Source organism: Tursiops truncatus, chromosome 1, assembly GCF_011762595.2.
Source record: "Tursiops truncatus isolate mTurTru1 chromosome 1, mTurTru1.mat.Y, whole genome shotgun sequence".
Lineage (NCBI taxonomy): Eukaryota > Metazoa > Chordata > Mammalia > Artiodactyla > Delphinidae > Tursiops > Tursiops truncatus.
Window position 1 is genome coordinate 139263093 of NC_047034.1, and position 13389 is coordinate 139276481.

General features: G+C 41.5%; 1 protein-coding gene across 2 annotated transcripts in view; it reads left to right on the plus strand.

Annotated features, from left to right (window-relative positions):
- The window catches only part of GLIS1 (GLIS family zinc finger 1), a 226268-nt gene that overhangs the window by 160205 nt on the left and 52674 nt on the right, over positions 1–13389 (plus strand). The window lies entirely within an intron of this gene.

A 13389-nucleotide genomic window follows, 5' to 3' on the forward strand; every position in this document is an offset into this window, starting at 1 on the left:
AAACCCTGGCTGAACTCGGTCCTCCTCTTCTTAGACATATTCACATTTAGGCCCCATGGCTAGGTGGGGATCACAGCGCCCCTTGTTAATGGTACGGCTGGAAGCACGAATGCGGCTTGGACACAAGGGCAAAGTAGGTCTGCTCCCTTTACCCGTATTCGGGACCACCAGACATTGGGACCTCACCAGCCTCCCGACCAGAGGAGAGTGGGGGGCTGCCTCCCAGAGCGAACCCCCAAGGGCAGCTGTGCTGTGTGTCATTGGGAGAGTTACGTTACCTTTCTGAAGCTTCCATTTCCTCATCTGTAAAACGGCATTTAGGTGGATGTCCCAGAAGCAGACCCTGAGAGGAAGATTTGTGTACAAGTGATCTCCCAGGGGAGGCCGGGGGTGAGGGTCTGCCACAAGTGGGGGTAACGATGCCTGTCTTCCAGGGTGGGAAGGGGGGTCATTCATTCATTCCACACTCTTATTTAGTCTTTGAAATATGCCCAGCATTGAGTGAAGTGCTGGGGACAGAGGTGAATGGGACCTGGGAGAAAGGCAGGCTGGGTGGAGAAGCTGCAGGGGAAGCTGACCAAAGGCCCGGTGACATCTGGGAAAACTGAGGCTCAGAGTTGCGCTCCACTAGGGCCTCACCCAGCGTGACCTTAGGGCAGCTCAGAGCCAGGACCACAGAAGTGGATGTCAGAAGTGCAGACGGTCTCGCTCGCTGGGTGAGGCCCTGCTGGGGTCACAGCGTCCTGCTGTCTGGAGCGCCTGGAGTGGACTGCAGGGGCGGTGTGGGGAGCAGCGAGGTCTCTGTTTGCACAAGCTAACCAGCCTGCGGCAGTTGCTGCTCTAACTGTCATTGTACTGCAATTTGTGCGACAATTTGTACGGCATGGAAGGGAGCAGAGATTATGCCCTGAATGTCTGTTTATGTCATCTCTGAAAATACCCCTCAGATGCCAGGTTTGCTGAACAACCAACGGGCGACCTGTGGTCTCCGGCATCAGCCTGAGCTGCCCCCCAGGGACGTGTCCAGGGTAAATCAAGTCCATTTCTAGGAAAGCACAGAGCCCTCCCCCACAAGGGGCTCTGACCCTGGCTCCCCAGCTTCTGGAGTTCTGAGAGCCCACGCTTATGTGTGTTTGCCTATCTCTGGGTGCCTGTCACCAGGTCTGTATGTGCTTGTGGGGTGTGTGTGTGCACACGCGTGCGTGCGTGCACCCTCGCAGGCCTGTGTGTTAGTGTCTGTACGCATGTTTGTGTTGTTGAATGTGTCCCCAAGGGCCAGGGTGTTGTGTGTGTTCCTCTGAGTGGGTTGGTTTGTAAGTGTGTATCTGGGGGGGGTGTCTGCACATCTCTGTGTGTCCATGCAGCATATGTCTGTGAATGTGGGTCCTACAAGCCTGAGGAAGGTGTCATTCCTCCTGGTCAGGGTGGTCAGGGGAAGCACCACTGAGAAGTGCAGACTGGATTTGGACCCTGGCGAGCGTGTACAAATGGGGTGTGCAGGCGCTTCTCCTCCCCACTGTTCTTCCCCTGTTCTCAAAACTTGGAGGGAGGCAGCTGCCAGGAAGCACGTTGAGCCCAGTACCAGGAAGGACTTTATAGCACGCAGGACTTTCCCCAGTGGAGGGAAGTGTGGGAGCAGAGGCTGGCCTGCCACTTGGCAATTTCATTCAGCAAACATTCCCTGAAGCGTCTTATTCTTTATCAGGCCTTGCTCTGGGCCCTGGGACAGACGGAATTCAGGTTGAGTTCCAGGACCCACAGGCTAATGATATTAACCCTTGAGACTGGGTCCCAAAAGGCATAACAGCAGTTAAAGTGATGGACCTCTTACACTGCTGGGCACCGCTCTAAGCTCGCTAACACATTTGGGCCAGGTGCTGTTTTACAAATGAGAGACGGAAGCCCGAGTGATGAGGCAGCTTGCCTGGGGTCCCTGCAGCAAGCAGAGGCACAGCTAGGATTGGAACCTGCATCCCTGAGTCAGGAGGACTTGAGCTGCTGGCCCCCCTCCCTTGCCCCAGCTCTAGGCGATGGTGCTGGCCAGGGCCTAGAAGAGGCTGGTTTCTGCCCCCAGAGCTCATGTGCATCCAGGAGGTGCCTGTGCCATCCTGCCTGTTCCCTGCCAGCCATGCTCTGAGAGCTCTTAGCGCTAGGCCAGGTTATTAATCAAGAAGGCCCAGAGGCCACCGCAGTGCTGGCTAAGGATTTCAATCCAGCAGGAATGTAAACGTCCCCTGATTGCATGGGGCTGTTGGCCATGGTGCTGCCTGAATCAGTTGCCCCTCTGACAAGGCAGGAAAGAGTCACCCTGCTGCAGCCCACAGGGGTCTGGGGGCACCAGGCAGAAAGGACAGCATAGTAAAAGCAGTAAATTGGGAGTTGGGGGTGGCCTGGGTCCCTGCCCGGCCACTGCCTATGTTTATCACTATTAATAGTAAAAATAAAAATAGCAAACCCCCAGATACTGTGCTAAATTAGGATTGGCTCTCAACACCCCAGGAGAGGGGTGTCGCTAACCCCATTTTACAGACGAGGAAACAGAAGCTTTGGAAAGGGAAGGATTTGCCAGGGTCACACATTAGGAAGTAGAGACAACCAAGATTTAGACTACATTTTAAAAAATTATATCATATTTGATACATTGAAAATAATACATGCAAATATGTGTAAATAATAAGGCATAGCAAAATGAACATCCATGAATTCCTGGAACCACTGTTTATTTTCTGTTTAGGATCACACATATATATCTATAAACAACGTATTGTTTAGTTTTGCTTGGTTTAAAACTTTACAAACATAGTATACTGTATGTGGTCTTTGCCATATTTTCACTTAATGTTATATTTGATTATATCCATATTACTGTGTGTAGCTATAATTCGTTCACTCCTACTACTGTGTAATATTACACTGTGTGAGTAAACTTTAATCATTTTCTTGTTGATGGACATTTGGGTTGTTTCTGTTTTGTGCTAGCTCACAATGCTGCCGTGAACATTCCTCTTCATGTGTCTTTTTGGACGAGTGGAAGAGTTTCACTAGAGTGTGAACCTAGAAATGGAATTGCTGGCTCAGAGAATGTAAGATGATGCCATATGGTTTTCAAAAGTGGTTCTACCAGTTTACACTCCCACCCACATGGTGTGTAGAAGTTCTGTTGTTCCACAGCCTCAAAAGCATTACGTAACTCTGTCAGTCTGGCGGGTGTGAAATGGTATCTGGTGGTGGTTTTAATTCTCATATAGATGATTACTAATGAGATTGTGTGCCTTGTCATAATTTGTAGGCCATTCATGTTTCCTCTTCTGTGAAATGCCTTTAATGTCCTCTGCCCATTTTTCTATTGGTTTGTCTTTTTCTTATTGATTGATAGGAATTCTTGGTATTTTCTACCAGTTGGTGACTCATATTTTCTTTCTTGATGGTGTTTTTCTTGAACAGAAGGTCTTAGTTTTGTTGTTGTTGTTGTTGTTGTTGTTGTTTGTTTTTTTGTGGTACGTCGGCCTCTCACTGTTGTGGCCTCTCCCGTTGCAGAGCACAGGCTCCGGACGTGCAGGCTCAGCGGCCGTGGCTCACGGGCCCAGCCGCTCCGCGGCATGTGGGATCTTCCCGGACCGGGGCACAAACCCGTGTCCCCTGCATCGGCAGGCGGACTTTCAACCACTGCGCCACCAGGGAAGCCCAGAAGGTCTTTAGTTTTAATGAGTGAGTCTATCAGTCTTTCCTTTAATTGCTTAAATCTTCTCTTTCTTAAAAGAAATCCCTCTCTACCTTGATATCACAAGTAAATTCTCTTGTATCATAATGAGAGGATTTATTTTTAAGTTTTTAAAGTCTTACTTTCATTTAAGGTTTTAATCCATTGGAGTTAGAGGGTATGGTGTGAGGTAGGAACTCAATTTAATTTTTTTCCATCTGGGTAGCCATTCACTGAATTACCCATCCTTTGTCCAGAGATCTGCAATACTGCCCTGTCATATATGTTTTTATGTATTTATTAGTCTGTTTCTAGGTGCTTCTGTTCCATTAGTCAATTTTTTTTTAACCCTGTACCAGTATTACACTATCTTAATTACCATAGTTTTGTAAGAAGTCTTTGCTAATATCTACTAGGAAAATCTATCCCCCTACTCTCACTCCAGTCTTCTTTAGGTATTCCTTGGCTATTCTTAGGACTTTACTCTTCCATATATATTTTAGAATCAACTTTAAAATTTCAAAAACTTAACATTCTTTATTGCAATTCTGCTTGCAGATCAGCTGGAGGAAATGGACCTCTTTATGATATTTATTCTTTCTGTCTATAAACATGGTCTTTGTTAATGATTTTCTGCAAGATTTTATGTTTCTCCATACATGTATTGCGTGTATTTCTTTTAAGTATTTATTCATAGGCTTCTTTTGATTTTTGCTGCTAGTGTGAATTATATCTTTTCAAATTATCTTTTTTGTTTGTTCCTGGTATATAAAAATACAATTGCTTTCACTATATGTATCTTATACCCAGCTATCTTGACAAATTCTCTTATTATTTCTATTAATTTTTATGTAATAGATTCTTTGGGGATTTCTATACAGACTCTCATATATGTGAATAATGATGATTTTACTTCTTCCTTTTCGATCTTTATACTTTTATCTCTTTGAAAAGAAACAATGATAGTGGATATTGTTGTCTTGTTCTTACTTAAAATACTTCTAACATTTTACCATTAAGTATAAAACTTCCTATCTTGTATCAGATAAAAGGCATTACTTTTTTAAAAAATAGATTTTATTTTTGAGGGAAGTTTTAGGTTCACAAAAAAATTAAGTGGAAAGTACAGAGAGTTTCCATCTATCTTCCGCACCACCCTCCCCCCGCCCCAGTTTCCCCCACTGTCAACATCCTGGACTAGAGTGGTACATTTCTTACAATCAGTGAACCTACACTGACACATCATTATCACTCAAAGTCCATAGTTTATATTAGGGTTTACGCTTGGTGTTGTACATTTATGAGTTTGACAAATGCATAATGACATGTATCTGCCATTGTAGTATCATACAGAATAGTTTCACTGGCCTAAAAATTCTCTGCTGTGTCTAGTCATCCCTCCCTTCCCCCTAACCCCAGGCAACCACTGATCTTCATAATTTTCTTTCTTCCAGTTGGAAATCATACAATATGTATCCTTCTCAGATTGGTATCTTTCACTTCATAATATGCATTTAAGTTTCTTCCATGTCTTTTCATGGCTTGATAGCTCATTTCTTTTTGGAATTGAATAATATTCCATTGTCTGGATGTACCACAGTCTATCCATTTATCTACTGAAAGACATCTTGGTTGCTTCCAAGTTTTGGGAATCATTAATAAGGTTTCCAAAAACATCCATGTGCAAGTTTTTGTGTGGACATAACTTTTCAACTCATTTGGATAAATACCAGGAGTACAATTTCTGGATCACACAGTAAGAGTATATTTATTAGTTTTGTAAGAAGCTGTCAAACTGTCTTCCAAATTGACTGTACCATTTTGCATTCCCATCAGCAATGAATGAGAGGTCCTGTTGCTCCACATTCTCTCCAGCATTTGGTGTTGTTAGTGTTTTGGATTTTAGCCATTCTAATAGATATGTAGTGGTATCCATTATTGTTTTAATTTGCAATTCCCTAATGACATAGGATGTGGAGCATCTTTTCATATGCTTATTTGCCATCTGTATATCTTCTTTGGTGAGGTTTCTGTTCAGATATTTTACCCATTTTTAAAAATTTTATTTTTTATTTATTTATTTTTGGCTGCGTTGGGTTTTTGTTGCTGTGTGCGGGCTTTCTCTAGTTGCAGCAAGCGGGGGCTAATCTTCATTGCGGTGCAAGGGCTTCTCATTGCGGTGGCTTCTCTTGTTGCAGAGCACGGGCTCTAGGCACAGGGGCTTCAGTAGTGTGGCTCACGGGCTCTAGAGTTCAGGCTCAGCAGTTGTGGTGCACGGGCTTAGTTGCTCCGTGGCATGTGAGATCTTCCTGGACCAGGGATCGAACCTGTGTCTCCTGCATTGGCAGGCGGATTCCCAACCACTGCACCACCAGGGAAGTCCGTTGCCCATTTTTTAATAAGGATAATATTCCCTTTTCAGATATGTCTTTTGCAAATATTTTCTCCCAGTCTGTGGCTTGTCTTCTCATTCTCTTGACAATGTCTTTTGCAGAGCAGGAGTTTTTAATTTTAATGAAGTCCAATTTATTCCAATTAGAATAAATTATTTCTTTCATGGATCATGCCTTTGGTATTATATCTTAAAAATCATTGCCAAACCCAAGTTCACCAAGATTTTCTCCTATGTTATATTCTGGGAGTTCTATGGTTTTACATTTTTTATTTAGATCTGTGACCCATTTAGAGTGAATTTTTGTGAAGTGTGTAAGGTCTGTGTCTAGACTTTTTTTTTTTTGCATGTGGATATCTAGTTGTTCCAACACCATTTCTTAAAAAGACTGTCTTTTTGCCATTGTATTACCATCTCCCCCTTTGTCAAAGATCAGGTGATTGTATTTATGGGGGTCTCTTTCTGGACTGTCCTGTTCCACTGTTCCATTTGTCTGTTCTTTCACCAATACCACACTGTCTTGATTACCATATCCTTAGAGCAAGTCTTGAAGTCAGGTAGCGTCAGTTCTCCAACTTTGCTATTCTCCTTTAATATTGTGTTGGCTATTATGAGTATTTTGCCTCTCTTATGTAAACTTTCAAATAAGTTTATCAATATCCACAAAATAACTTGCTGGGATTTGGATTGAGATTGTATTGAATCTATTAACTAAATTGGGAAGAACTGGCTTCTTGACAATATTGAGTCTTCTTATCCATAAACATGGAATATCTCTCCATTAATTTAGCTCTTCTTTGATTTCTTTCATCACAGTTTTATAGTTTTCCTCATATAGATCTTGTACATATTTTGTTAGATTTATACTAGGTATTTTATTTTGCAGGGGTGTGCTAATCTAAATTCTATTGTGTTTTTAATTTCAATTCTATTTTTCATTGCTGACATATAAGAAAGTGGTTGACTTTTGTATGTTAACCTTGTATACTGCTATAATCACTTATTAATTTTGGTAGTTAATTGATTCTTTTGTATTTTCTACATAGACAATCATGTTGTCTGCAAAAAAAGACAGTTTTATTTCTTCCTTCCTCATCTGTATTCCTTTTATTTCCTTTTCTTATTGCACTAGCTGGGATTTCCAATATGATGTTGAAAAGGAGTGGTGATAGGGGACATCCTTGTTTTGTTTTAAGGCATTCCTTTTTATTCCTAATTTGCTAAGAATTTTAGAATATATGAGCATTGAATTTTAATCAAATGGTCTTTTAAAATCTGTTGAGGTTACCATATATAGTTTACTTCAATTTGGACATATGGTAAGTTAAATTTATAGATTTTTCTGATGTTAAATTGTTCTTACATTCTTAGAATTCACCCAACTTGGTTATGGTGTGTTATCTTTTCTTTATATCACTTAACTCAGGATTTTTACATCTTTGTTAATGAGTGATATTTGCCTGTAGTTCTCCTTTCACATACTTCTGTCATTTGATTTTGGTATCAGGGTTTTATTGGCCTCATAGAACGTGTTGAGGAGTAGTTCTCTTTTTTCTATCCCTTGACGAGTTTGTATAAGATTGGAATGATATGTTCTTTGACTATTTGGTAAAACTTGCCTGTAAAACTGAGTCTGGTATTATCTTTGTGGGAAGATTTAAAACTACTCTTTCAATTATCTTAATTGGCATAGAACTATTAAGGCTTTTTTTTTTCATCTGAAGTCAGTTCCCCCACCCCTATCCCTCATTCTTTTAAAAAATTTAAAACAATAAAAACTTGCAGAAAAGTTGAAAGTACAGTATAAAAATTTTTTTCTGAATAATTTGATAATAAGTTGCCAAATGATATCCTGTCAGTCTTGAATCTTAGTATGTGTTTCTTACAAAAAAGGATAAAAGTTAACCATCAAAATCAGGAAATTAATACTGATACACTGCTACCATCTAATCCTCAGGCCCCATTCAAATGTCACCAACTGTCCCAGTAATGTTCTTTATTAAAAAAGGATCCAGGTCAGAATCATTCATTGTTCTTTTTTGTCTCATCTGTTTTGTTTCACCCAGCCCTCAGACTTTCCTTGACTGTCATGGCCTTGATACATTGAAAGATTACAGGCCCGCTGTTTTATAAGATGCGCCTCATTTTGGGTTTAGCTGATGTTTTCAAATTTATTGTCTTAAAATTGGTTATAGTGTTCCCTTTAATTTTTAAATCTCTGGTGGATCTGTAGTTATGTCTCCCTTTTTTAATCCTAATATTACTCTTCTTGTATGCCTTTTCTCTTGTTTTCTTAATTCATTTCACCAGAGGTTTGTCTCTGTTATTAGTTGTTCCAAGAACTAATTCCTGGCTTTGTTGGTTCTCTCTATTGTATCTTTGTTTTCAACTTTATTCACTTCTGCTTTTATATTTATTATCTTCTTCTTTTTATATTTTTTTATTTTATTTCGCTGTCCCTTTTATAATTTCTAAAATGGATTGCTTAGCACATTAATTTTCAGACTTTCTCTTTTTCTAGTATAATCATTTGCAAAATAATTTTTTAATGCTACTTTTACTGCATCTCAGAATTTCTTATATGTAGTATTGGCATTATTGTTCAGTTCTAAGTAAATATTTTAAATATCCATTAAGACGCTTTGATTGACTCAGTAAGTCTTTAATTTTCCAAACATAGGAAAATATGTTTCCCTTTTGGTTATTAACTTGTAATTTAATTTTACGGTTATTGGAGAACATTTATTTATATGATATCACCCATTATGACTGTAATTATGACAGTTTTCTGTAAATGTTCCATGTGCTTGAAGAGAATGTGTTTGTTTTATATTCAATAGATCAAAAGTCTTGTATTATTCAAAATTTCTATAACTTTACTAATTTTTTCTCTGTTTGACCTATTAATAATTGAGAGAAAAGTGTTGAAATCTCCCACCAAGATGGTAGGCTTTGCATTTCTATCACTATTTGCAACATCATTAGATTCCTAGAAGTTTAAAACTTTTATCATTAGATAACTCCATACCTAATAATTTTTTGGTTTAAATTCTACTTTATCTAATATTAATAGGCTATAGCATCTTTCTTTTGGATAGCATTTACATGATATGTCTTTTCCTATCCTTTAACTTTCAACTTTTTCATGTCCTTATGCTTTAGGTGTGTTTATTATAATTAGCACATAGTGGGAGGTGTGATTTGTTTTGTTTCTTTAGTTCATTCTGATGTGCTCTCAAGTTTAGTCCATTTTCAGTTATTATTACCAACGTATTTGGACATGTTTCTGATATCTTACATTTTGCTTTCTACTTCTGCTTTTTCTGTGCTTTTTTGTTTGTTTTGCCTTAGTTTTTTTGTTGTTCATTTTATTTTGCTTTTTTGATTGATTACGAGAGGTTGGGATTTTTTGTTTTTGTTTTTGTTTTCTCCGTATTACTTTTCCCTCTCTCTGCTGGTGTGGAAGTTATACACTCTAGAAGTCTAATGTTAATACCTTAAGCCTTTCCCCAGCAGTACAAGACAGAGGTAGAACAAGACAGAGGTAGAACACTACCTCTAATTCCTCCATCCAAACTTGTTCCTATTGTTGGACAGTATTCTAGTTCTGTCCTTGTTTCAACTCCACAAATTAGAGAACATTGTTATTTTATAAAACAATGTTTTTTTAGCTCCACCTCCATGTTTACATATTTACAAATTTATTTGCCCTTCATCAATTCTTGCACATTTTATACCTTCCTTCTGGGATCATTTTCCTTCTTCTGAAATTTATCCTTTAGAAGTTCCTGGAGTAAGTTTGTCTGTCTCGTTTGTTTATCTGAAAATATCTTTTCTTTCACCTTCATTTTGAAAGATAGTTTTTGGAGTACCCATTCTATGTTGACAATTATTTTTTTTCTTTATTTTATTTATTTTCTTATACAGCAGGTTCTTATTAGGTATCCATTTTATACATATTAATGTATATATGTCAATCCCAATTGCCCAGTTCATTCCACCACCAACCACCCCAACCCTGCCACTTTCCCCCGCTTGGTGTCCATATGTTTGTTCTCTACATCTCTGTCTCACGACAGTTATTTTCTGTCAGCACTTTGAAAATACTAGTTCATTGCCCCTTGTTTCCATTTTGTTGTAGAAAACCTGTTGATATAATTGGCATTTTTTTGTGAGTTTTCTCACAACATAGATTTTCTCTCTGTTACTTTCTATATAAAGATCTTCTACTTTGGTGTTCTGAATTTTCACTACCCTGTAAATAGAAGGGGATTTCTTTAATTTTTTTTTCCCTCCTTGTAGCGCTTGACAGTTCTCAGCCATTAGCTCTTCAAATATTGCTTCTTTTCCATTTTTTTTCTTTGCTTTTGAAACTTTGATTAAAGGTATATTATGCCTTTTTTACTCTGGCCTCCAAATCTCTTATTTTCCAGCTACTTATCTCTCTGATCTGGATTCTGTGAAATTTCTTCAGCTTTTCCAGTTCAGCTGTGTCTAACCTGCTGTTTTATCCATTTTGGTTTTTAAAAATTTATTTTAGCAATTACATTTTTAATTTCTAGAAATTCTGTTTGATCTTTTTCAAAGGTCACTGGTTTTTTGTTTTTTTTTTTGCGGTACGCGGGCCTCTCACTGCTGTGGCCTCTCCCTTTGCGGAGCACAGGCTCCGGACGCGCAGGCTCAGCAGCCATAGCTTACGGGCCCAGCTGCTCCGCGGCATGTGGGATCCTCCCGGGCCGGGGCATGAACCCGCGTCCCCTGCATCGGCAGGTGGACTCTCAACCACTGCGCCCCCAGGGAAGCCCCATGGTTATTTCTGATAGTCTCTCACTACTTGCTCATATTTTTTGATTCCATCCTTTATTTCTTTAAACATTTCACCCATAGTAGTTTATATTCTAGATCTGATAGTTTTAAATTTGAAATCCTTGGGGTGGTGGATGGCTAATTTTGTGATCCTTTGTCTCTTCGGGTTCTTCCTCTGCTTGTCCCCTTGTGTGCCGGGTAGTTTTAAGTGTGCGGATGTGTGGGTGATCTTTATCTCTGGGTACCCCGGAAGCCTGAGATGAACATGCTTGTCTCCCTAGAGGAAATCCAGAAGCCGGGAACCCTCAGAGCCAGGTTGCCCCAAACTCCGGCCAGGTCCCCAAGCTCGGTGTAGGAGTTGAAGGTCTAGCCCCCGCACTTGGCTGCAGTCTGGTGTCAACACCTGCTTCAGGGCAACCCCATGCTGCAGTAGTCTATTTTTAGCTCACGATTTCCTCCTTTTGTCTCTACTAGCCGCTGAGATTTTCCTTACCTTCTAGGATACAAGCAACTCAACAAAAACCATGTTTTATATATAATCTGGTTATTTTGCAGCAGAAAGGCCCAGAAACAAAACCTCAGTTTCCTCATCTGTAAAATGGTCACCAGTCATAATAACAATAATAGTAACAACAACTCCCCCATGAGTTGTTATGAGAATCATAGGAACTCAGATATGGCAAAGCACCATAAATGTGTTATTTTAAGAATCGGCTATTGATATGTTGTTGGTCTTTCACAGTGCTGAGTGCTTTACATGCATTATTTCATTGAATCCTCCAACAGATCTGGTTCTGTCATCACCCCCGTGAGGAAATTGGTTTCAAGGGGTGAGGGGTCATGTGCCTCACCATTGCTATTATCATGATTGTTAGTTGTTGGAGGAGAGGGAAATGAGAATACCTGTGGGCAGAGGGGGTCCAAGGGAGTGGGGCGGGGTGCCTGCCTATTGGTTGAAGGGCCGTGCGGTGCAATGGGGAGTGCTGGGCTGGGACTCAGGAGAAAGGGTGGGTTCTTGCTGGGTGATCTTGAGCCAGCTCAGCTCATGGTCTGGGGTGCTGGCTGCAGAATCCCAGCCTGCTCGTCTCTTGGGAGCAGAAGGGTGCGTTGTGGGTGCAGGAGCATTTCCATACACTGTGAGTCACCATGGAGGTGCAACCCCAGTTGTCTCCCAGGTAGGATTATACTTCTCTGATGTCCCCAGGTTTCTTCTGTGTTTCATCTCCGTGTGCAGTAGAATCCTTGGTGCCCTGTTTTCTGTTCACCACTTAGTTCCTTGAGTGGCTGAACTCCTTGAAGGCAGGCACTGATTCCACTTGGCTCCTTGTGACCTGGCAGAGGCCTGGCACACCGCAGGTGTGCAGCAAACGATGAGGGCAGGAATTCACAATGGATCTTCTCTACCGCACTGTGCACAGACCCCATCTACAGAATCTTTGTAAGCCTCTGTTCATTCATCTCTGGGACGCTCACTCCTTTCCCCAGTGTTGTGTTCTGGCATCATCCCACATGAACATGCTCTGTTGCGTTGCCCTCATAACCACACTCGTTATTTGTCATTCCTGGGGGACAGATTTTTGGTTTGGCAAATATGATCTCTGTTACCTGTCTGCTCCAAGTCGTCTCCTCGTGTGTGACGTGGAAAACGTCTTTGGAACTCGGCAGCCCTGGATCCAAACTGGCTTCTCCACTTGCTGGCTCTGTGGACAAATAGTGTAACCCCGTGAGCTTCAGTCTCCCTACCTCTAAAATGGGGAGGGGGAAGCCAGCCTCCCAGGGGTGGGGAGAGATTCGCCTGCTGTGGGCTCGTGGTAACGGTGAGTTCCCTCCAGTTTCCCTGGCCGGCCTCTGGACCTGCTCTGTTTGCTGGCGTGCTCCACACAACCAGAGCACTGTGGCCTCCCATGGGCCTAAAGCCCCTTTTACTCCACACCTTAGGATGACGACTCCATGAACTGCTGGGCCCACTGGCTCCCTTCGGCCTCTGCCAAGCCCAGCATGTTCTGTGGCTTCCTGAGAGCTGTCTGGGCCCCAACCCCAGGCCCATTGCTCTAGTTCTTGGCTGGCCGGGAGGCAGCTGCCAGCCAACTGTTTACCTTGGGAACATGGTGTCCTCTGCGACAGCATTTGCCAACCATGGAGCGAGGGCAGATTTATGAAGTTGGTCGCACAGAAACGATTTAAGGCCCTGGTTGGCCAACAGTAATGTAAAGATATACAGTGCCTGTCTGCAAAAGATTGCATTTAGGTGCCCACACTTTGGTCTGATTTACAGCATAGACCAAGGCTCCAATTAGCAGTCATAGCCGTCTTTTAGCCAAAACCTAGCACCTTTCAGGATTATGCAGACTTTCCAGGGCCTGGCCTATGATGAAATTATAGCTGGAGGCTTGTAAGTTCATGCGCCATTTATAAAGGCAGTATATTCTTAACTGCCCTGCTGCTCAGCTTACCTGCAAGGTCTGGGCCCTCGTGGCCTGGCTGCTTGTTA